The sequence below is a fragment of the Rattus rattus genome, chromosome 2 (genome assembly GCF_011064425.1).
Source record: "Rattus rattus isolate New Zealand chromosome 2, Rrattus_CSIRO_v1, whole genome shotgun sequence".
Classification (NCBI taxonomy): Eukaryota; Metazoa; Chordata; class Mammalia; order Rodentia; family Muridae; genus Rattus; species Rattus rattus.
The window spans coordinates 156,497,615-156,522,982 of record NC_046155.1 but is presented as its reverse complement, the minus strand read 5'-3'; the positions used below and the strand labels follow the sequence as shown (position 1 = coordinate 156,522,982).

General features: G+C 41.2%; 1 pseudogene; it reads left to right on the top strand.

Annotated features, from left to right (window-relative positions):
- Positions 1-12,038: 12,038 nt before the first annotated feature.
- LOC116893343 lies at positions 12,039-24,626 on the top strand (annotated as a pseudogene).
- The last annotated feature ends 742 nt before the right edge of the window (positions 24,627-25,368 follow it).

The window sequence follows — 25,368 nt, the reverse complement described above, 5'->3', positions numbered from 1 at the left end:
GCCATGAACCCATACATGTATACTCTTTGGTTGGTAAATTAGACCCTGGGAGCTCTGGGGGGTTTCTGGTTGTTTATTGTTGTTCTTCCTATGGTGCTGCAAGTCCTTTTAGCTCCTTCAGTTCTTCCCCATTGTAGTCCTTGTGCTCAGTCTGACATTTGGCTGCCAGCACTGCATCTGTATTAGTCATGCTCTGACAAAGCCTCTCAGGATTCTATTAGAAAGTGCTTCTTGGCATTAGCAATAGTGTCAGGGTTTGGTGTCTGCAGATGGGATGGATCTCTAGGTTGGGCAGTCTCTGGATAGCCTTTCCTTCTGTCTCTGCTTCACTCTTTATTTCTGCATTTCCTTTAGATAGGAAAAATTTTGTGCTAATATTTTTGACATGGGTGGGTGGCCTAATCCCTCAACTGGGGGCCATGCCTAACCTCTGGATGTGGTCTCTACAAGTTCTCTCTTCCCTTTGTTGTGAATTTCAACTAATGTCATCCCTGTTGGGTCCTGGGAGCCTCTTGTTTTCCTGGCATCTGGGACTTTCTGGTGGCTACCACATCCACCACTGCTACATACCTCCTTACAATTTCCTGAGCCTCTGTACTTCTCCCTGTCTCCTCCCACACCTTATCTTGTGTGCCTTTTCCCTTCCCCTCCCACTGTCCCAGGACCCTCCCTCCCTTTACTTCCCATTATCATTTTGGTACCTCTTCTAAGTAGGACTAAAGCACACACTATTTGGTCTTTCTTCTTCTTGAGCTTCATATAGTCTGTAGTTGTATCATGGATATTCTGAGCTTTTTTCCTAATATCACACTTATCAGTGCATACATACCATATATACCATGTGTGTTCTTTTGTAACTGGGATACCTCACTCAGGATGATATTTTCTAGCTCCATCCATTTGCCTATAAATTTCATGTAGTCATTGTTTTTAATAGCTGAGTATTCCATTGTGCAAATATACTACATTTCCTGTATCCATTCCTCTGTTGAGGGACATCTGGGTTCTTTCCAGCTTATGGTGATTATAAATAAGGCTGCTATGAACATAGTGGAGCATGTGTCCTTATTATATGTTGGAACATCTTTTGGGTATATGCCCAGGAGTGCTATAGCTGAGTCCTCAGGTAGTACTATGTTTAATTTTCTGAGGAACTGCCAGACTGATTTCCAGAGTGGTTGTACCAACTAGCAATCCCAGCAGCAATGGAATAGTGTTCGTCTTTCTCCATATCCTTGCCAGCATCTGCTGTCACCTGAGTTTTTGATCTTAGCCATTCTGACTGGTATGAAGTGGAATCTCAGGGTCATTTTGATTTGCATTTCCCTGATGACTAAGGATGTTTAACATTTCTTTAGGTATTTCTTGGTCATTTGAGATTACTCAGTTCAGAATTCTATGTTTAGCTCTGTATCCCATTTTTAATATGGTTATTTGGTTGTCTGGGGTCTAACTTTTTGAGTTCTTTATATATATTGAATATTGGCCCTCTATCAGATGTAGAGTTGGTAAAGATCTTTTCCCAATCTATAGGTTGCCATTTTATCCTATTGACAGTGTCCTTTGCCTTACAGAAGCTTTGCGATTTTATGAGGTCCTATTTGTTGATTCTTGATCTTAGAGCATAAGCCATTGGTGTTCTGTTGAGGAAAATTTCCCCTGTGCTCATGTGTTCGAGGACCTTCCCCACTTGGTCTTCTATTAGTTTGAGTGTATCTGGTTTTATGTGGAGGTCCTTGATCCACTTGGACTTGAGCTTTGTACAAGGAGATAAGAATGGATGGATTTGCATTATTCTACATACTGACCTCCAGGTGAACCAGCACAATTTTTTTTTAAATGCTGTCTTTTTTCCCCTGGATGTTGACCATAGGTATGTGGGTTTAATTCTGGGTCTTCAATTCAATCACATTGATCTACCTACTTGTCTCTGTACCGATACCATACAGTATTTATTACTATTGCTCTGTAGTACAGCTTGAGGTAAGAGATAGTGATTTCCCTGGAAGTTTTCTGATTGTTAAGAATAGTTTTTACTATCCTGTTTTTTTTTTTGTTGTTGTTTGTTTTTGTTTTTTTCCAGATGAATTTGAGAATTGCTCTTTCTATCTCTGTGAAGAATTAAGTTGGAATTTTGTTGGGGATTGTAAAATTGATCTGTAAATTGCTTTTGGTAAGATAGCCATTTTTACTATGTTAATCTTGAAAATCCGTGAGCATGAAAGACCATTCCATCTTCTGAGATCTTTTTCAATTTCTTTCTTCAGAGACGTTTTCTTAAACCACAGGTTTAATTTCATGATAGAATGTTAAATGATAGATTGTCATATGGACCACACCATCTTCAATATTTGCTTTTGGATTTTCTTCTTAAATGAAAAAGATAGTTTTTGTTGATTAGTATTAAAACCTGACTTGAGGAATTTAAAATGTTTCAAGTAAACTCAAAGGTATACTATCATTCAGATTTAAATCTCTAAGAGTTGGAATGATTTAGAGCCAAGATAAAATATTTGAGTAGAGTGGTCTTAGCCCATGCCTTTAATCCCAGAAGATATATATATATATATATATATATATATTTTTTTTCCAAATTGGAGTTGCTCCAAAGAACCTTTCTAAATAGGTCTGCTCCCACCCTACTCCTGTCCCTTGTGTCCTTTCCCACTACTTCTGGCGGGTAGTGGGCTACAAGGGAGGTTAAAACATTTAAGAACCATCATTAAAAACAAGCATTTGAGGGGTTGGGGATTTAGCTCAATGGTAGAGCGCTTGCCTAGGAAGCGCAAGGCCCTGGGTTCGGTCCCCAGCTCCGAAAAAAAGGAAAAAAAAAGAAAAACAAGAATAAAAAAAGAATAAAAAAAAACAAACAAGCATTTGGAAAAATTATAGTTACAGTCTGTCTCCAAGAAAAAGTAAATAAAAGAGTTGTTGGAGATACAACTCAGTCAGACAGCCACTGCCTACTATGGACAAAGCCCTTGATTTAATCTTCAGTACCACAATGCATTTTGAAAAATTGCCCTTGATATTCACTAAATTTTGTTAATTTTCAATTGTGCTTGAGTACCTCACATGGAGGTTGACCTTACTAAACCTTGTGTATAAGGTGGGACCAATATTTAGTGCTAGATTCTTATATGTATGACCTCATTCTATTCTCATATCCATCTAATGACGTTGGCATCAGTGCTTCCACTTCATTCTGAGATAAGAAGACTGAAGTTCAAAAAGGTTAAGTAATGTGTCAGGATCATACTCAAGGCTATTTGATTATAATTTTATGTTTTCTTCATACTGTTTCTCCTTTCAATGTTTTATTCAGAGAAGTTAAACAGAGAAATTATGAATTTCTGGAGGCTTGAAGAGAAAATGGAAAGAGAAATTAGGAATTACTTCACTCTTTCTGTAGGAACGCTTTAGTCTACTCTGTGGCAGGAGAAAGCATCAAAAGGTGTCATGGTGAATTTTTAATAATCCATGATTTAGATTAGAATCTAATGGTATGGAAAAGGACATGGTATAGAAAGAACAGTCATCTAGATGCTGTTTATTCAAACATCAGTCTCAGCTAAGTTGAGTGGAATTGGGAAAATATTGTTTGTTAATGTGTCAAAGAAAACTGCTAGGTAATGTACAGAAACGCCCAGTGTTGTGACTGAGAAAGTAAAGGAGTTAGGGCCTTAAGATTTTTTTTCTTTGTTTCTGTTTGTTTGTTTGTTTTTTGTTTTGTTTCTTTTCTTTTCTTTTCTTTTTTGATTTATACACTCCTAAGTTTCCTGCCCAGGAGTCCTGAGTCTATGAACGTGTGACTGAGAGACAGTGATAGATTGAACATTTGTCATAGCTGGAGTTAGATGAGAAATGGAGTTAGTGAGATGGTAGGAGGTAATGCATATCCAAGTGCCGATAAATATTCTTACATATAAATTATTTTATTAATGGCATCTGTTGTAATTTTAAATAGAATTATTTTTGTAAGTGTTGATAGTGATCTCTTTTAAAAAGAGACTATTAATTATCTGTTCCTCTTAATTTTGACAAACACTCTTGTTAAGATATCATGGTTTTAATTGAAGCACACCCTCTTAAAATTTATTTATTTATTTAGTATGTATAGATATACATGTATGTGAGTGCATATGCACTTATATGGGCCACTGTGCATCTGTTCATCTCTCTCTCTCTCTCTCTCTCTCTCTCTCTCTCTCTCTCTCTCTCTGTGTGTGTGTGTCTGTGTGTCTGTGTGTATTTCAGCATTTAGAAGTGGGAGTGGTAGGAGATAGTAGTGTGGCAAGAATCATAAGTCATATAGTGCATGAAACTCTAAAGTTTATTTTTTTTATTTTTTCCATCTTTATTAATTGAGTATTTCTTATTTACATTTTGATTGTTATTCCCCTTCCCGGTTTCTGGACCAACATCCCCATAACCCCTCTCCCTCCCCTTCTTTATGGGTGTTCCCTTCCCCATTATCCCCCCATTACCACCCTCCACCCAACAATCACGTTCACTGGGGGTTCAGTCTTGGCAGGACCAAGGGCTTCCCCTTCCACTGGTGCTCTTACTAGGCTATTCATTACTACTTATGAGGTTGGAGCCCAGGGTCAGTCCATGTAGAGTCTTTGGGTAGTGACATAGTCCTAGAAGCTCTGGTTGGTTGGCATTGTTGTTCATATGGGGTCTCGAGCCCCTTCAAGCTCCTCCAATCCTTTCTCTGATTCCTTCAACTGGGGTCCTGTTCTCAGTTCAGTGGTTTGCTGCTGGCATTCACCTATGTATTTGCTGTATTCTAGCTGTGTCTCTCAGGAGAAATCTACATCTGGTTCCTGTCAGCCTGTACTTCTTTGCTTCATCCATCTTGTCTAATTGGGTGGCTGTATATGTATGGGCCACATGTGGGGCAGGCTCTGAATGGGTGTTCCTTCTGCCTCCGTTCTAAACTTTGCCTCCCTATTCCCTGCCAAGGGTATTCTTGTTCCCCTTTTAAAGAAGGAATGAAGCGTTTGCATTTTGGTCGTCCTTCTTGAGTTTCATGTGTCCTGTGCGTTTAGGGTAATCCTCAAGCATTTGGGCTAATAGCCACTTATCAATGAGTGCATACCATGTGTGTTTTTTCGGTGATTGGGTTACCTGACGCAGGATGATATTTTCCAGTTCCATCCATTTGCTTATGAATTTCATAAAGTCATTGATTTTGATAGCTAAGCAATATTCCATTGCGTAGATGTACCACATTTTCTGGATCCATTCTTCTGTTGAAGGGCATCTGGGTTCTTTTCAGCTTCTGGCTATTATAAGTAAGGCTGCTATGAACATAGTGGAGTATGTGTCTTTGTTATATGTTGGAGCATCTTTTGGATATATGCCCAAGAGAGGTATAACTGGGTCCTCAGGTAGTTCAATGTCAAGTTTTCTGAGGAACCTCCAGACTGATTTCCAGAATGGTTGTACCAGTCTGCAATCCCACCAATGATGGAGGAGTGTTCCTCTTTCTCCACATCCTAGCCAGCATCTGCTGTCACCTGAGTTTTTGATCTTAGCCATTCTCACTGGTGTGAGGTGAAATCTCAGGGTTGTTTTGATTTGCATTTCCCTGATGACTAAAGATGTTGAACATTTCTTTAGGTGTTTCTCAGCCATTCGGCATTCCTCAGCTGTGAATTCTTTGTTTAGCTCTGAACCCCATCTTTTAATAGGGTTATTTGTCTCCCTGCGGTCTAACTTCTTGAGTTCTTTGTATAGTTTGGATATAAGGCCTCTATCAGTTGTAGGATTGGTAAAGATCTTTTCCCAATCTGTTGGTTGCCGTTTTGTCCTAACAACAGTGTCCTTTGCCTTATAGAAACTTTGCAATTTTATGAGATCCCATTTGCTGATTCTTGATCTTCGAGCATAAGCCATTGGTGTTTTGTTCAGGAAATTTTCTCCAGTGCCCATGTGTTCGAGATACTTCCCCACCTTTTCTTCTGTTAGTTTGAGTGTATCTGGTTTGATGTAGAGGTCCTTAATTGACTTGGACTTAAGCTTTGTACAGGGTGATAAGCATGGTTTGATCTGCATTCTTCTACATTTTGACTTCCAGTTAAACCAGCACCATATTCTGAAAATGCTGTCGTTTTTCCATTGGATGGTTTTGGCTCCTTTGTCAAAAATCAAGTGACCATAGGTGTGTGGGTTCATTTCTGAGTCTTCAATTCTGTTCCACTGGTCTATCTGTCTGCCTCTGTACCAATACCATGCAGTTTTTATCACTATTGCTCTGTAATACTGCTTGAGTTCAGGGATCGTGATTCCCCCCAGAAGTCCTTTCATTGTTGAAGATAGTTTTAACTATCATGGGTTTTTTGTTATTCCAGATGAATTTGGAAATTGTTCTGTCTAGCTCTTTGAAGAATTGGATTGGTATTTTGATGGGGATTGCATCTGATCATGGTGGATGATTGTTTTCATGTGCTCTTGGATTCGGTTTGCCAGAATTATATTGAGTATTTTTGCGTCGGTATTCATAAGGGAAATTGGTCTGAAGTTCTCTTTCTTTGTTGAGTCTTTGTGTGGTTTAGGTATAAGAGTAATTGTGGCTTCATAGAAGGAATTCGGTAGTGCTCCATCTGTTTCAATTTTGTGGAATAGTTTGGATAATATTCGTACGAGGTCTTCTATGGAGGTCTGATAGAATTCTGCACTAAACCCATCTGGACCTGGGCTCTTTTTGGTTGGGAGACCTTTAATGACTGCTTCTATTTCTTTAGGAGTTATGGGGTGGTTTAAATGGTTTATCTTTTCCTGATTTAACTTCATACATGGTATCTGTCTAGGAAATTGTCCATTTCCTGCAGATTTTCAAGTTTTGTTGAATATAGGCTTTTGTAGTAGGATCTGATGATTTTTTTAATTTCCTCTGATTCTGTAGTTATGTCTCCCTTTTCATTTCTGATTTTGTTAATTTGTAGACACTCTCTGTGTCCTCTTGTTAGTCTGGCTAAGGGTTTATCTATCTTGTTGATTTTCTGAAAGAACCATCTTTTGGTTCTCTTGATTCTTTGTTTGGTCCTTTTTGTTTCTACTTGGTTGATTTCAGCACTGAGTTTAATTTTTTCCTGCATTCTACTCCTCTTGGGTTTATTTATTTCTTTTTGTTCTAGAGCTTTTAGGTGTGCTATCAAGTTGCTGACATATGCTCTCTCCTGTTTCTTTTTGCAGGCACTCAGGGCTATGAGTTTGCATCTTAGTACCACTTTCATTGTGTCCCATAAGTTTGGGAATGTGGTACCTTCATTTTCATTAAATTCTAAGAAGTCTTTAATTTCTTTCTTTATTTCTTCCTAGACCATGTTGTCATTGTGTAGAACATTCTTCAACTTTCATGTTTATGTGAGCTTTCTGTCATTATTGTTATTGAAAACCAGTCTTAGTACCTGGTGATCTGATAGGATACATAGTATTATTTCTATTTTCCTGTATATGTTGAGGCCTGTTTTATGACCAATTATATTGTCAATTTTGGAGAAAGTACCATGAGGTGGTGAGAAGAAGGTATATCCTTTTGTTTTAGGATAGAATATTCTATAAATATCTTCAAAGTCCATTCAGTTCATGACTTCTCTTAGTTTGTCTATGTCTCTGTTTAACTTCTGTTTCCATGATCTGTCCATTGATGAGAGTGGGGTGTTGAAATCTCCTTCTATTATTGTGTGAGGTGCAATGTGTGTTTTGAGCTTTAGTAAGGTTTCTTTTACGTATGTAGGTGCCCTTGTATTTGGGGCATAGATATTTAGGATTGAGAGTTCATCTTGGTGGATTTTTCCATTGATGAATATGAAGTGTCCTTCCTTATCTTTTTTGATGACTTTTAGTTGAAAATTGACTTTATTTGATATTAGAATGGCTACTCCAGCTTGCTTCTTCTGACCATTTGCTTGGGACGTTGTTTTCCAGCCTTTCACTCTGAGGTAGTGTCTGTCTTTGTCTCTGAGGTGTGTTTCCTGTAGGCAGCAGAATGCAGGGTCCTCGTTGCGTATTCAGTTTGTTAATCTATGTCTTTTTATTGGGGAGTTGAGGCCATTGATGTTGAGAGATATTAAGGAATAGTGATTATTGCTTCCTGTTATATTCATATTTGGATGTGAGGTTATGTTTGTGTGCTTTCATTCTCTTTGTTTTGTTGCCAAGACGATTAGTTTCTTGCTTCTTCTAGGGTATAGCTTGCCTCCTTATGTTGGGCTTTACCATTTATTATCCTTTGTAGTGCTGGATTTGTAGAAAGATATTGTGTAAATTTGGTTTTGTCATGGAATATCTTGGTTTCTCCATCTATGTTAATTGAGTTTTGCAGGATACAGTAACCTGGGCTGGCATTTGTGTTCTCTTAGGGTCTGTATGACATCTTTCTAGGATCTTCTGGCCTTCATAGTTTCTGGCAAGAAGTCTGGTGTGATTCTGATAGGTCTGCCTTTATATGTTACTTGACCTTATTCCCTTACTGCTTTTAATATTCTTTCTCTATTTTGTGCGTTTGGTGTTTTGACTATTATGTGATGGGAGGTGTTTCTTTTGTGGTCCAATCTATTTGGAGTTCTGTAGGCTTCTTGTATGCCTATGGGTATCTCTTTTTTTAGGTTAGGAAGTTTTCTTCTATGATTTTGTTGAAGATATTTACTGGTCCTTTGAGCTGGAGTCTTCACTCTCTTCTATACCTATTATCCTTAGGTTTGATCTTCTCATTGAGTCCTGGATTTCCTGTATTTTGGACCAGTAGCTTTTTCTGCTTTACATTATCTTTGACAGTTAGTCAATGATTTCTATGGAATCTTCTGCTCCTGAGATTCTCTCTTCCATCTCTTGTATTCTGTTGGTGAAGCTTGTATCTACAGCTCCTTGTCTCTTCTTTTGGTTTTCTATATCCAGGGTTGTTTCCATGTGTTCTTTCTTGATTGCTTCTATTTCCATTTTTAATTCCTTCAACTGTTTGATTGTGTTTTCCTGGAATTCTTTCAGGGATTTTTCGATTCCTCTCTGTGGCTTCTACTTATTCTCTAAGGGAGTTCTTCACGTCTTTCTTGAAGTCCTCCAGCATCATGATCAAATGTGATTTTGAAACTAGATCTTGCTTTTCTGGTGTGTTTGGATATTCTGTGTTTGCTTTGGTGGGAGAATTGGGCTCCGATGATGCCATGTAGTCTTGGTTTCTCTTGCTTGGGTTCCTGCGCTTGGCTCTCGACATCAGATTATCTCTAGTGTTACTTTGTTCTGCCATTTCTGACAGTGGCTAGACTGTCCTATAAGCCTGTGTGTCAGGAGTGCTGTAGACCTGTTTTCCTGTTTTCTTTCAGCCAGTTATGGGGACTGAATGTTCTGCTTTCGTGCGTGTATTTTTCCCCTCTACAGGTCTTCAGCTGTTCCTGTGGGCCTGTGTCTTGGATTCCTGAGGGCAGGTTGGGTCTTCCCACGGGCAAAAGTTGGTCTTACCTGTGGTCCCAGGCTCAAGTTTGCTGGGCCAGGGATGTGGGGTATTTTCCTCAGCCTCAGGCGTCAGAGATGTGTGCAGAGTGCAGTCTCTTCTGGTTTCCCAGGCGTGTCTGCCTCTCTGAAGGTTTAGTTCTCCCTCCCACGGGATTTGGGTGCAGAGAACTGTTTATCCAGTAGGTCCCTTCAGTTTATGGCGGTGTCTCAGGCGCAGCGGTCCTGCTGCTCCTGGGCCCTCCTCTACGGGAACCCAGAGGCCGTATACAGTTTCCTCTTGGGCCAGCGATGTGGGCAGGGGTGGGCAGTGTTGGTGGTCTCCTCTGCTCTGCAGCCTCAGGAGTGTTCACCTGACCAGGCGGTGAGGTCTCTCTCCCATGGGGTTCGGGAGCAGAGAGCTGCTGCGGGCCGGGATCCGCGGGTTTGGGACTCCCGGTAAACAGCTTTCAATTCTATTCTATTGATCACTCTGCGTCTGTACCAGTACCATGCAGTTTTTATCACTATTGCTCTGAAGTAGAGATGGAGGTCAGGGATGATGGTGATTCCCCCAGCCATTCTTTTATTGTTAAGAATTGTTTTAACTTTTTTTTTTTTTTTTTTGCCTTTCCGGATGAATTTAGGAATTGCTCTTTCTTTGTCTTTGAAGAATTGTGTTGGGATTTTGATGGGGATTCCATTGAATCTGTAGATCGCATTTGGTGGGATGACCATTTTTACTATGTTAATTCTGTCAATACATGAACATAGGTGATCTCTCCATTTTTTGAGATCTTCTTTGATTTCTTTCTTGAGAGACTTAAAGTTATTGTCATACAGATCTTTCTCTTGTTTGGTTAGTGTTACCCCAAGATATTTTATATTATTTGTGGCTATTGTGAAGGGAGTTGATTTCTTAATTTCATTCTCAACCTGTTTATCATTTGTATAAAGGAAGGCTATTGATTTATTTGAGTTAATGTTATATCCGTCACTTTGCTGAAGATGTTTATCAGCTGGTGGAGTTTTCTGGCAGAATTTTTGGTGTCGCTTATGTAAACTATCATATCATCTGCAATTAATAATACTTTTATTTCTTCTTTGACATTTTGTATCCCCTTGATCTCTTTTTGTCCTCTTACTGTTCTAGCTAGCACTTCAAGTGCTGTACTAAATAGATGTTTTGGAGAGTGTGCATCCTTGTCTGTCCCTGATTTTAATGGGATCGCTACAAGTATCTCTAGATTTAATTTGATATTGGCTGTTGTTTTGCAGTAAATTGATTTTATTCTATTTAGGTGTGGGCCTTGACTTCCTGGTCTCTACGATACTTTTAACATGACCTCTGATCAGTCTCTTCTGGCTTTCAGAGTCTCTGTTGAGAAATCTGGTATACTTCTAATAGATCTACCTTTGTATGTTACTTACCCCCTTTCCCTTGCAGTTTTTAATATTATTTCTTTGTTCTGTGGGTTTAGTGTTTTGATTATTATGTAATGAGAGGATTTTCTTTTCTGGTCCCATTTGTTTGGTGTTCTATAGGCTTTTTGTTCCTTTATGGCAATCTCTTTCTTTAGGTTGGGGAAGTTTTCGTCTATGATTTTGTTGAAGACATTTTCAGGTCCTTTGAGCTGTGAATCTTCATTCTCCTCTATTCCAATTATTCTTAGATTTGGTTTTTTCATTGTGTCTTGAATTTCCTGGATGTTTTTGGTAAGAAATTTTTAGGTTTTGAAATTTCTTTGACAGTTGTGTCACTCTTGTCAATCTCTTGTAAGGTATCTTCTGCACCTGAGAGTTTCTCTTCTATCTCTTGTATTCTGTTGGTGATGCTTACTTCTGTAATTCCTGACTTCTTTCCTGGGTCTTCCATTTCCAGGTTTGCCTCCATTTGTGTGTTTCTACTTCCACTTGGACTGCTTTATGCAATTTCTTCATCTGTTTAATTGTGTTTTCCTCTATTTATTTAAGGAATTTATTTGTTTACTCTTTAAGCACTTCTATCTGTTTACCTGTGTTTTCCTGTATTTCTTTTAGTGAGTTATTTATATGTCCTCCCTAATGGCCTCTATTATTTTCATGAGATAACATTTTAGGTCAGCTTCCTACTTTTCAGGTGTGTTGGTGTATCCAGGGCATGCTATGGTGCGAAAACTGGGTTCTGATGATGCCCATGTATATTGGCTTCTGTTGCTTATGGTCTCAAGCTTTCTTCTTGCCATCTGGTCATCCCAGTCTGTGTGACTCTGTCCAGAGTCTGACTCTTGTACCTGGGTTGCTCCAGGTCTCCTGGTAGGCCTGCCGCACTGGCTGTAGCAGATCTCCTGTGGTGCCTTCCAACTGGAGGGTCTTCAGAGGGACAGAGAAGCTGCTGGTGTGTTGCCCTGGCTGCAGTAGATCTGAGGGCTTCAGACTGTTGGGTCTTCAGAGGAGCAGTCAAACTGTTGTCCTGTGTGAAACTGTTCTCCTGGGGGTGGGGGTGGTGTCTATGGTCTGTGGTTTCTGTCTCCCTGTTTGCAGCAGACCTCCAGTGAGGCTTTCAGTCTTTTGGACCAGTTGCCCTGTATGCTACAGAACCCCCATGAGGTCTTCAGACTATGGTGTCCATTGTCCAGTTTTCCTATGTACAGAAGTACTCCTGGGATACCTTCAAGCTGTGGTGCCCTGGGTACAGCAGATCTCACGATGCCTCAGGATATAGTATCAAATGCACTGAGTGCAGCCAGTCTTCTGATATGCCTCAGGATATGGAATCTTCTGGGGAGAAGACTAGCTAGCAGTCAAATGCTCTGAGTGCAGCAGATCCTCTGGTATGCCCCAGGATATAGCCTCTTTTACAGAGCAAACTATCTAGCAGTCTCTACCAGTAGAAAAGACCAGGTGGAAGGGGAATGGATTTGTCGGGTGGGGCAGGGGTTGGGGAATTGGGGAGTTCCTTGGTCCACTGGGCTCCCAGTGGCAGCTGTGGGACTTGGGGGTGGTGGGTCAACTCACCTAATGCTCTGACTGCAGCGGATCCTCTGATATGCCTCAGGATATAGCCTCTTCCAAGGAGCAGACTAACTAGCAGTCTTTTCCAGGCAGAAGGGGGAATAATGGAGTTTTGACTCATGTCCAAATAACAGTAGGTCCAGTAGGTCCCCGAACACATCCTGTGGTCATTTCCACAGTTCCAGGATGCAGAATTGAGATAGATATACTTAGAAATTGGCGGAATTCTTACCTTGGTTTCCTGATTTGTGGAGTGAAGGCTCTTATGACTGGAAAGGCTAAATGGAAGTCTTTAGAGTTGCCTTTGTCAAAGAAAATAGTGAGTCAAAAGCAGTATCATACTCCAGGAGGAATTGCAGAAATAACTGCCACTATCAAAGACTTGAAAAGAGCAGGGTAAGGGTTTCCACCACATCTCCCTTTAACTCTCCTATCTGGCCAGTGCAGAAAACAGATGGATCATAGAGAATGACAGTTGAGGGCTGGAGAGATGGCTCAGCCATTAAAGGCTAGGCTCACAACCAAAAATATAAGAGATGACAGTTGACTATCAAAAACTAAATCAGGTAGTAACTCCAATTGCAGCTGCTGTACCAGATGTAGTTTCGTTACTTGAGCAAATTAGCACATCTTCTATTACCTGGTATGCAGCTATTGGTCTAGCAAATGCCTTCTTCTCACTACCTGCCCATAAGGACAACCAGAAACAACTTTCTTTCAGCTAGCAAGGCCAGCAGTATACTTTTACAGTTTTGCCTCAAGGATATATTAACTCTCCTTCCCTGTGTCATAACTTAGTTACACAGTATATTGATTGTTTGTCTCTTTCACAAAATATCATCACATTGGTGCACTATATTGATAACATTATGCTGATTGGACCAAATGAGCAGGAAATAGCAACCACTTTGAAGTCAACGGTAACACAAATGCATATCAGAGGATGGAAAATAAATCCAACCAAAATTCAAGGACCATCTACATCAGTGAAATTCTTAGGAGTTCAGTGGTATGGAGCATGCAGAGATATTTCTTCTAACGTGAAAGATAGGTTATTGTACCCAGCCCTTCCCATCACCAAAAAAAAGGACAACACTTAGTGGGTCTTTTTGGATTCTGGAGACAGCACATTCCTCACTTGGGTGTGCTACACAAGCCATTTACCAGTTGACTCAAAAAGCTACAGGAGAAGGCTCTTCACCAAGTCCAGGCTGCTGTGCAGGCTGCTCTACCACTTGGACCATATGATCCAGCTGACCCAATGGTACTTGCGGTGTCAGTGGCAGATAGAGATGCTATTTGGAGCCTCTGGCAGGCCCCTGTAGGTGAATCATAGAAGATACCTTTGGGATATTGGAGCAAAGTTGTACCATCATTTGCAGACAACTATTCTCCCTTTGAAAAACAGCTCTTAGCCTGCTGATGGGCCTTAGTGGAAACTGAACATTTGACAATAGGACACCAAGTTACCATGCAACCTAAACTGTCCATCATGAGCTAAGTGTTGTCAGACTCCCCAAGTCATAAAGTAGGACGTGCACAGCAGCAGTCTATTATCAAATGTAAGTGGTATATACATGATTGGCTTGAGCATGTCCTGAAGGCACAAGCAAGTTACATGAAGTTGCCCAAATGCCTATGGCTTCTGCTCTTGTTACAATGCCATCTGCTGCTGAGCATGCACCTATAGCCTCATGGGGTGTTCCCTGTGATCGGCTGACTGAAGAAGAGAAGACTAGGACCTGGTTTACTGATGGCTCTGAACGTTATGTGGGCACCACCCAGGAGTGGACAGCTGCAGCTTTACAACCCCTTTCCCAGACAACCCTGAAAGATACCTGTGAAGGAAAATCTTCACAGTGGGCAGAACTTTGGGCAATACACATGGTATTACAGTTTGTTTGGAAGAGAAAGGGCCAGATGTACGATTGTTCACTGACTCATGAGCTGTAGCCAATGGATTGTCTGGATAGTCAGGGACTTGGATAGATCATGATTGGAAAGTTGGTGAGAAAGACATATGGAGAAGAAGTATGTGGATAGAACTCTCCAAATGGATAAAGGATGTGAAGATATTTGTGTCCCATGTAAATGCTCATCAAAAGGTGACTTCAGCTGAGGAGGAGTTCAGTTATCAAGTGGATAAGATGACCCATTCTGTGGACAGTCAGCCTCTTTCTCCAGCCATCCCTGTCATTGTTCAATGGACACATGAACAAAGTGGCCATGGTGGCTGAGATGGAGGTTATGCTTGGGCTCAACAACATGGACTTCCACTCACCAAGGTTGACCTGAATGCCAGATCTGCCAACAGCAGAGACCATCCAGCCCCAGATATGGCACCATTCCTCAAGGTGACCAATCTGGTGGCAGATTGACTACATTGGACCACTTCCTCTGTGGACAGGACAATGTTTTGTTCTTACTGGAGTAGATACTTATTCTGGTTATCTATTTTCCTTTCCTGCATGTAATGCTTCTGCCAAAACCACCATCCATGGACTTACAGAATACCGTATCCATAGTCATGGTATTCTATACACTATTGCTTCTGACCAAGGAACTCATTTCACAGCCAGAGAAGTGTGACAGTGGGCCCATGATCATGGAATCCACTGGGCTTATCATGTTCCCCATCATCCTGAAGCAGCTGGTCTGATAGAAAGATTGAAAAGCCTTTTGAAGATGCAGTTACAGTGCCAGTTAGATGGCAGCAGCATGGAGGGATGGGGCAGAATTCTTCAGAAGGCAGTATATGCTTTGAATCAGTATCCAATATATGGTACAGTTTCTCCCATAGCCAGGATCCATGGGTCTAGGAAACAAGGGGTGAAAAGTGAATAGTTCAACTCACTATCACTTCTAGTGACCTTCTAGGAAAATTTTTGCTTCCTGTCCCCACAACTCTAGGTTCTGCTGGCCTACAGGTTTTGGTTCCAGAGTGGGGAGTGCTCTTTCCAGGATCCACAACAAACAGTCTATTGAACTGGAAGCTCAGACTTCCCCCTGGTCATTTTGAGCTTCTAATGCCCTTAAACCAACAGGCTAAGAAAGGAATAAAAGTGTTAGTAAGAGCACCAGTGGAAGGGGAAGCCCTTGGTCCTGCCAAGACTGAACCCCCAGTGAACGTGAATGTTGGGGGGAGGGCGGTAATGGGGGGAGGACGGAGAGGGGAAGCCCATATAGAAGGGGAGGGGGAGGGCTAGGGAGATGTTGGCCCAGAAACTGGGAAGGGGAATAACAAAATGTAAATAAGAAATACTCAAGTTAATAAAGATAAAAAAAAAAGAATATAGAGCATGGGAACACTCTTCCATTACTGGTGAAAGTACAAATTTGTAAGTCCATTTTGACAATCAACATAGTTTTTCTTCAGAAAATTAGGAATTGATCTACTTCAATATCCAGCTATACAACTCCTGGGCATAAACCCAAAGGACCATCTATTCTACTATAAGAACACTTGCTCAACTATGTTTATAGCAGATTTATTTGTAATAGCTAGAAATTGGAAACAATCTACATGTCCCTTAACCTAATAATGGATGTCAAATGTTTTAAACTCACTCAGTGGAATATTACACAGCTGTTAATAAGCAACATTGTGATATTTGTAGGCAAATGGATTAAACTAGAAAAGATCATCCTGAGAAGTAACACAGAACCAGAAAGAGGAACAAGATGTGTAGTAACTTAGAAGTTGATTTTAGATGTAAAGGAAAATCATGCTATAATGCATGGATCCTGAGAGAGTAGGTAAGGAAGAGGGTTTAAGTAGGGACACGGGAATCTCCCTGGAAAAGGGACATAGAATAGAAATTGCTGATTGAGATGAGAACATGAGGGAATTCTCTTGGGAGAGGAGGGAAGTAAATACTACTGAGAGGGGACCAGAGAGATATTTTTCCAGCAGCTGAGTTCTGTATTATGCTGTCTGGATATGTTACTGCTCAAGCCAGACTGAGCAACTTCAGTGAAAACTAGGACACATTTATGTGTAGGTGAGCTCAGAATCACCAAGACAGATAATAGAGCCAAGAATCCCCAGTACAGAGATTTTGATGTGTAGGAGGGGACTCTGTATCCTCTGTGGTTTCCTTCTTAAGTATATTTGATAACCACCTGATATGATTGGAATGTGGCACTTATATGTTTAAGCACAGTAAAGATTCACTGTTTCACTGTTAAGCATGTAATAAATATTTATATTCTTACTTAAAAAAGTGTTAGGAATTGTGACAGATCCAGATTACCATAGGGAAATTGTATTGCCTCTCCACAGTGCAGGAGATCCCTTAGGATGTGTCTCTTAATACTACCCTGTTCTATGATTAAAGTCAGTGGAAAACTACAACAGCCTAATCCAACAAGGATGACAAAGGACCCAGACCCATGAAGAATGAAGGTATGGGTCCAGGAAAAGAATCAAGATTTGCTGAGGTGCTTGCAGAGGGTGGAGGAAATGCAGAATGGGTAGTAGGGAAAGGTCGTTATAAATACCAGCTAAGGCCACATAACCAGTTGCAGAAATGAGGATCCTAAAGGAATATGAATGCTTCTGTTTTATTTTGTTAAGAACACATTTGTCTTTCTTCCAATTTCTTAACATCAGTTGGTATTTAAGTTGATATACTAAAAGAATGTTCCCAAGGGACATTGCCCTATTTTAAATTTATAAATGCATTTGTGATTGTATGAGGAATAGTTATATCATGTTAGACCTGCTCATGACCTTGTTCTTATGTGGACATAAGACATTATTTGTGTCAAGTTGACAAGGGGTTGATTGTAGTGGCTATTCCTGGTTGTCAACTTGATTTTATTTGGAATGAACTACAATCCAGAATTGGAAGGCCCACCTGTGATCCTGATCTTGAGGCTGGGAGATACAAGTTTCTGACCTGGATCTTGGCATAGAAATCTTGATGCATAGTGGCTATGAATCTCAAGATTGTATTGCAAGGAGATTTCTGAGTTCAAGGCCATCGGGGACAAAGCAAGACCCAGATCCAGGCATGGTGGTACACACCTTTAATCTGGAACACGACTTGTGCTGGAGACCTACATAAGGACAGTGGAAGAAGGATTCACTCTTCTTCACCTGCTTGCCTTGTGGGACTGAGCAATTGCTAGATCCTTGGCTTCACAGCTACTGCTATTGTTGGGGAGTTGGACTTCTGACTGTAAGTCATCAACAAATTCCCTTACTATATAGAGACTACCCATAAGTTCTGTGATTCTAGAGAACCCTGACTAATACAATTGCTCAGTTCTGATCCCATGGTCATTGTCACTGATGGTACTGTGACAACTCATCAGGATGTCACTACCCTAATGGTGTGCTTAAGTCCTTTACCTGACCAAGGCCAATGCCCAGCTACTTAGTGTCCTTCTGCAGGGGCTGAGGGCAGAATTGATACCTCTAACGCTGTATCAGTACCTGCTTGTGCTTGTCATAGATATAGTGTGATACATGGGAGTCTATGGCCTAAGATCATGGGCCTGCTTCTACTCCATAGGTATGAAAGGATCAGAGAGGAAAAATGGAGCTAACCAATCCATGGTGTCTCTCACTTCAAGTATTCAAAAAGGATGTCTTAGTATGTGTTGGTCAAAAAGAGTGTCTGTGAGTGGATGGCACCACTGAAGAGCACAGGCTCTGAGGTTGTGATGTCATGTATGCTTGAGGCTTTATCCACAGCTTCTGCCTTGATTCATCAGCTCCCTTGCCAAGGCAGGCCACACAATTAGAATAGCTTTCTCATAGGCAGGCTACAGACATTCTGTGTTATAATATTATCTTGACGAAATCTCCCAACCTACCTTTGTCCTGTAGTAGATGATAAAGTGCTCTCATCCCAACAGCATCCTGTCCTACCCATAAGGGGAAAGACGATGCAGAGAGGACAAGCAGGATTCTGAAGCCCCCACACCTTTTCATTGCTTTTTCCAGAGGAGCTTCATGTAGAGCTTCTGTCTACTTAATTCCATCTAGGCCCTGGCATTGTTTCTATTTTTCAATCTATCTATTTCTGTGGGTCATATAAATATATCATCTTAATTAATTATATATTAATATATAATATTGATATACTAATATATAATAAAATTAATATTCTTTAATAAAAATAATATATTATTAATTAATATATTATAATATAATTACATATTAATTAATTATATATATATTCTGTGATTTCTTTTCTCTAATTTAGGATAGTAAGAGTTGTGGTGTCTAGCTTTTGCTTTAAGTAATTAATATATTTTAAAAGATTTATTTATTTTGTGTGTATACCTGGTGCCTGCAGAGGCCAGAAAAGAATATGGGGACCCATAGAATTGGAGTCACAGATGGCTGTGAGCTCCTATGTGGGTACTGAGAATTGAATTTGGTCCTCCTGCAAGAGCAGTGAGTACTGATAACTGCTGATCTCTCTCTCTCTCTCTCTCTCTCTCTCTCTCTCTCTCTCTCTCTAGTCTTCTGCTTTATTGTAATAAGGGGCAAGAAATTCATTGAGTAACTCAGGCTGACTTTGAAACTGTGAACCTCCTGCAACAGCCTTCCAAGTAGATAGTTACAGACAGGTACCAGTGAACCTAGCAAAGTTTTCATTAGTATTTATTTTCTATCTCTTATTCATTATTTGGCTAATCACTTAGCACAGGCTGGCTTTGAACTCACAGTCCTTATGCTTCAGTCTCTTGACTGCTGGAATTGCAAATGTGTATTACCATGCTTGGATAACAAAGCAGTATGTGATGAGCAAAAGTTCTCTTTTTTTTAAATCTTTATTAACTTTATTTACATTTACATTTCGGTTTTTTTTTGTTTGTTTGTTTGTTTGTTTTTTCGGAGCTGGGGACCGAACCCAGGGCCTTGCGCTTGCTAGGCAAGCACTCTACCACTGAGCTAAATCCCCAACCCCTCTTATTTACATTTCGATTGTTATTCCCCTTCCCGGTTTCCAGGCCAACATCCCCTAACCCCTCCCCCTCCCCTTCTATATGGGTGTTCCCCTCCCCATCCTCCCCCCATTACCGCCCTCCCCCAACGATCACGTTCACTGAGGGTTCAGTTTAGCGGAACCAAGTGCTTCACCTTCCACTGGTGCTCTTACTAGGCTATTCATTGCTACCTATGAGGTTGGAGCCCAGGGTCAGTCCATGTATAGTCTTTGGATAGTGACTTAGTCCCTGGAAGCTCTGGTTGGTTGACATTGTTGTTCATATGGGGTCTCGAGCCCCTTCAAGCTCTTCCAGTCCTTTCTCTGATTCCTTCAACGGGGGTTCTGTTCTCAGTTCAGTGGTTTAATGATGGCATTCATCTATGTATTTGCTGTATTCTGGCTGTGTCTCTCAGGAGAGATCTACATCCTGTTCTTGTCGGCCTGCACTTCTTTGCTTCATCCATCTTGTCTAGTTTGGTGGCTGTATATGTATGGGCCACATGTGGGACAGGCTCTGAATGGGTGTTCCTTCTGCCTCTGTTCTAAACTTTGCCTCCCTATTCCCTGCCAAGGGTATTCTTGTTCCCCTTTTAAAGAAAAGAGTGAAGCATTGCATTTTGGTCATCCTTCTTGAGTTTCATGTGTTCTGTGCATCTAGGGTAATTCAAGCATTTGGGCTAATAGCCACTTATCAATGAGTGCATACCATGTGTGTTTTTCTGTGATTGGGTTACCTCACTCAGGATGATATTTTCCAGTTCCATCCATTTGCCCATGAATTTCATAAAGTCATTGTTTTTGATAGCTGAGTAATATTCCATTGTGTAGATGTACCACATTTTCTGTATCCATTCCTCTGTTGAAGGGCATCTGGGTTCTTTCCAGCTTCTGGCTATTATAAATAAGGCTGCTATGAAGATAGTGGAGCATGTGTCTTTGTTATATGTTGGGGCATCTTTTGGGTATATGCCCAAGAGAGGTATAGCTGGGTCGTCAGGTAGTTCAATGTCCAATTTTCTAAGGAACCTCCAGACTGATTTCCAGAATGGTTGTACCAGTCTGCAATCCCACCAGTGATGGAGGAGTGTTCCTCTTTCTCCACATCCTCGCCGGCATTTGTTGTCACCTGAGTTTTTGATCTTAGCCATTCTCACTGGTGTGAGAGGAAATCTCAGGGTTGTTTTGATTTGCATTTCCCTTATGACTAAAGATGTCGAACATTTCTTTAGGTGTTTCTCAGCCGTTCAGCATTCCTCAGCTGTGAATTCTTTGTTTAGCTCTGAACCCCATTTTTTTGTTAGTTTTTGTTTTTTTAAAAATATTTATTTATTTTGTATATGAGTACACTGTAGCTGTCTTCAGACACAGCAGAAGAGGGCATCAGATCTCATTACAGATGGTTGTGAGCCACCATGTGGTTGCTGGGATTTGAACTTAGGACCTCGGGAAGAGCAGTCAGTGCTCTTAACCGCTGAGCCATCTCTCCAGCCCTGCTGTTTGCTTTTTAAGTTAAATGAACCCCATTTTTAATAGGTTTATTTGTCTCCCTGTGGTCTAACTTCTTGATGAACAAAAGTTCTTAGTTTTAAGGTTGGGTGGCTGTGAGTTTTTTTTTTTTTTTTTAAGTCAAACTGAAAATGCACACAAAGACTTGGCTGCAAGGTGAGTTTTTTGTTTCCATGTTGCTTCATCTTCATTTCCTGAAGACTCTTTAAAATGACACAGAAAGGTGGATCAGGGCTTAAGAACACTAGCTGCTCTTGCAGAGAACCCAGGTTCAATTCAAAGCATCCATATCATAGTGATTTCCAAACATCATTAACTCCAGTTGAAGGGAATATGATGCTGTGGTACCAGACATGCATGTTATGCAAGAACATATATGTGAAATGAATGAAAAAATGAAATAAAAGGAGGAAGACATGTGTGGTGTTTTGAATATGTTTGGCCTATAGGGAGTGACACTGTTCTGAAGTGCGGCCTTCTTGGAGGAAGTGCGTCACTGTGGGGGTGGGCCTTCAAGGTCTCTTCCTATGCCTGGTTCTACACATTCTGGAAGAGAGCTCACTCCTAGCTGCCTGAGGATACCAGTTTCTCCTGCTTGCCTTCAAATCAATTGCAGAATTCTCAGCTCCTTCTCCAGCACCATATCTACCTGCATGTTGTCATGCTTCCTGCTATGCTGATCATGGACTAGGCAGCTGAAACTGTAAGCCAGGTTCAATTAAATCTTTGCCTTTAAAGGAGTTGTCTTGGTCATGGTGTCTCTTCAGAGCTATTTAGGAACACCTACCTAAAACAACATAACTATTCCTAAAATATGGGAATTTTTATTGTATATATAAAAGAAAAAGCAGGCAAAGGTAAGAATCTGGGCTGAACATGGTAAGCAGATGAAACTGGACCATGAGAGAAGATCAGGGAAGGAGGAGCTGCCAACTAACAGAGATTTGTCCGGGCCATCTAAGTGTCCAAGAAACTGCTGTAGTCAAAATGGCTGAGTTATATAGGGAACAGGCTGGGGGAAGGGAAGCGAAAGCTCAGCCTCTGGGAGTGAGAGTTTTAGGGTAGGAGGCAGGGTGAGAAGAGCTGGAGGAGCCACAGATACTGAATGAGATGTGTCCTGGATTTGAAACTTAATATTCCAACCTTTTGTTGATGATAAGGGGTGATATAAACTCTTCTATAACTACATGCTGCTGAAATTGCCTGTTGTTTTTGTTGGTGGTGGTGATGTTGACGGTGGTGTCATGGCCCAAGAAGGCTGGAATGATGGTCAAAGGATAAAAAGAGAAAGAAGTGAAGGCTGTTTTGCTGGCTGTCCAAGTTCTGGGGCTATAGAAGTTTAGTGTTGTCCTCCTACACACCACATTCCCCCTGTGTCTGCCCTCTTCCCCCTTTAAAGTCTGTGTCACAGAGGCTCAGGATCTCTCAAAATCTTTTGGAATAGAAAAAGACTATGGACAGAGGTAAAGGTGAAGGCATTTAGGGGGAAATTTTTATCGTGAGTGTACATTTGAAGTTTCCAGGCCTCTGATCCTTGTAGTTGGGGAGGGGAGTACCAAGACCAGAAGAGAATAAAAATAAATCTTTTTTAAAAATCACACATAATATAACATCTCCCACTCAAGTCACATTTTCTCATCTTAGGAACTGGAGATGAGGCTTCTGGAAATTACTTCATTGCAAAGATAAACTAAAGTCATGGGAGGAAAATGGAACATCTCCACATGACAAGACCCTGTTACACAGAAACAAGAATTACTTATGTGGAGGTAAGTAGGAATACCTTGTTTATAGCACTGGAAAGAGAATAGTTCTCTTCTCTTCCATTTCTGATTGTCTCAAGTATTCCTTCCTGGGATTGCAGTTGCTATAGCAGGGTTGAGCCCAAATGCTTCCCTTATTCTTTGTATTTGCTTCCCATTCCTAAGCACACAGCAGAAATAAAAGTCAAGTGACCAAAATTAGCTCTTTAAAGAGTGCAATCAAGACCTTAGGTGGGATCCCTAACAATGGGCACATGTAGCCTGAAGAGGCAACCTCCTGTAGCAACCCAGAGGAGGGATAAGAACCCCAACCTTGCTGGGCACCAATGGGAAGAGAAGCCCTTGGTCCTGCCAAGGCTCAATCCCCCAGTGTAAGGGAATGTCAGGACGGGGAGGTGGGAACGAGTGGGTGGATGGTTGGGGAAACATCCTCATAGAAGAAGGGGGAGGGAGAGGGGATAGGGAGTTTATGGACGAGAAACCAGGAAAAGGGATAACATTTGAAATGTAAATATAAAATATCCAATGAAAAATAAAATAAAGCTAGAAAAAAATTCCACAAACCTTTCAACCCAAAATTTGTCCTTTCTAAAAGAAATGCAGGGACAAAGATGGAGCAGAGACTGAAAGATTAGCCAAATTAACCAGCTCAGATTGAGACCCATTCCATGGACAAGCACCAATCCCTGGTACTATATATGATACTCTGTTATGCTTGCAGACAGGGGCCTAGCATAACTGTCCTCTGAGAGGCTTCACCCATCAGCTGACTGAAACAGATGCAGATACCCACGGCCAAATATTAGATAGAGGACAAGGACTCTTATGGAAGAGTTAGGGGGAGGATTAAAGGCTCTGAAGGAGATAGGAACTCCACAGGAAGACTAAGAAAGTCAACTAGCTTGTACCCCTGGGAGTTCTCAGAGACTGAGCCACCAATCAAAGAGCATACACAGTCTGTACTGAAGCCCCTGGAATATATGTAGCAGATGTGCTAACAACTAAAGTAGGGTGTGTCACCAAAGCTGTAGCCTGACTGTGGAATTAATTCCCCAACAGGGATGCCTTCTCTGGCTTCAGTGGGAGAAAAATGCCCCCAATCCTGCAGAGATTTGATGTACCAGAGCCAGGGGATAGCCAGGGGTGCCGCATGCTTTCAAAGGATGGCAGCATTAAGGACGTAATAAATAAATCAAATAAATCAGGATAAATAAATACATACATACACACATAAATACATGCATGCATACATACACACATGCATAAATACATGCATACATACATGCATACATACATACATACATACGTACATACATATATACGTACATACATACATACATACCAAGATCTGAAGCCACTTCGCCAAGTGGCTGAGCCAGGCCCAGGAAGTAAGATGGTCACTCATTAGTATCTGTAAGAAGAACACCCCAGGAAGAAATGGCTGACCACTGTAATCATCCAAGGAAATGCCTTGTCCCTGCTTTGGATACTAGTTCAGAGGGAGGACAAAGGTCACAGATTGTGGCCTTTAGCATTGATGGCAGCTGATAGAATGTGACCACTTGGCTTTTTAAATTCTTTTTTTTATTTTTGATTGATTGATTGACTGACTGATTGGCCTAAAACTCCCCTGCTGATGTATGCCTTGTGCAGCTGTGGGAGAAAACAATGACTTTAGCACCAGAAACATGGGTTCAAATCCCTATAGTTCATTCTTGCCTGCTGAAGGCAAGTCACTGAAATTCCTATGCATACATGGATCGTGTCAATTGTTAAGGTTCGAAGGGGTCCTTGGAGAGCGCCCAGTGCTAGCTGCACAGGAAGTACTATTTTCTCAACCCCCCACAAACTGAAGTCGAAATACCATCTCTGTACCTGCTCACCTTAGGACATCCTACTGGACTCCGGGACATCTGTGTCCACTTGTGTGGTGATCCAGGTAGACAGCAACTCTGAGTCAACCACCAGCTGCCGTTAGTGGATACACAGCCTGCTCCCTTTTGGGAAGGATCACGTGGAGTGATCAATGCTGTGAGTATATCACACACCTTCCCAGAGTACTTTTTGGAGTCCTGCTGTCACCAGCTTGACAGCACTAGCTTCTTGTTCCACCCCATTACACCTTGCGCCCCATCAACTACTGAAATAAAACACTCTGACCAAAAGCAATTTTAGGAGCAAAGGATATTTGTCTTACTCTTTCAGGTTGCAGGTCATTACTGAGGGAGGTCAGAGCAGGAACTTAAGGCAGAAACTACTGAGGACTGCTGCTAGCTGTATCATTCACCGGCTCTTCCTTAACTAGCTTTCTTATACGACCCAGGGCTAGCCCCTTAGGAATGGTGTTGCCCGTAGTAGGATGGGCCTTCCTGCATTAGTTAATAATCAAGACAATCCCCTACAGGTGTGCCCACAGGCCAAAGGAAACGAAGCAACTCCTCGACTGAAGCTTTCCTCTTAGATAACTCTAGTCTGCATCAACTTGGCAGTTAAAGTTAACTAGGACCATGTTTCAGGCCCTGGTCTACTGCTATTGAAAGAGAGATATCCTTTAACCTGGGAAGCTGAGCTGGTCAAAATGGAGTCAAATGTTTCTCAAGATCAACTAGCAAGACATCAGAACTGAGATCTAAACTGACAGGGAAGAAATGTTGTTAAGCTGGGCATGGAGGTGCATATCTATGATCCCAGGGCTAGGGAGGCTGACACAGGAGGATCAA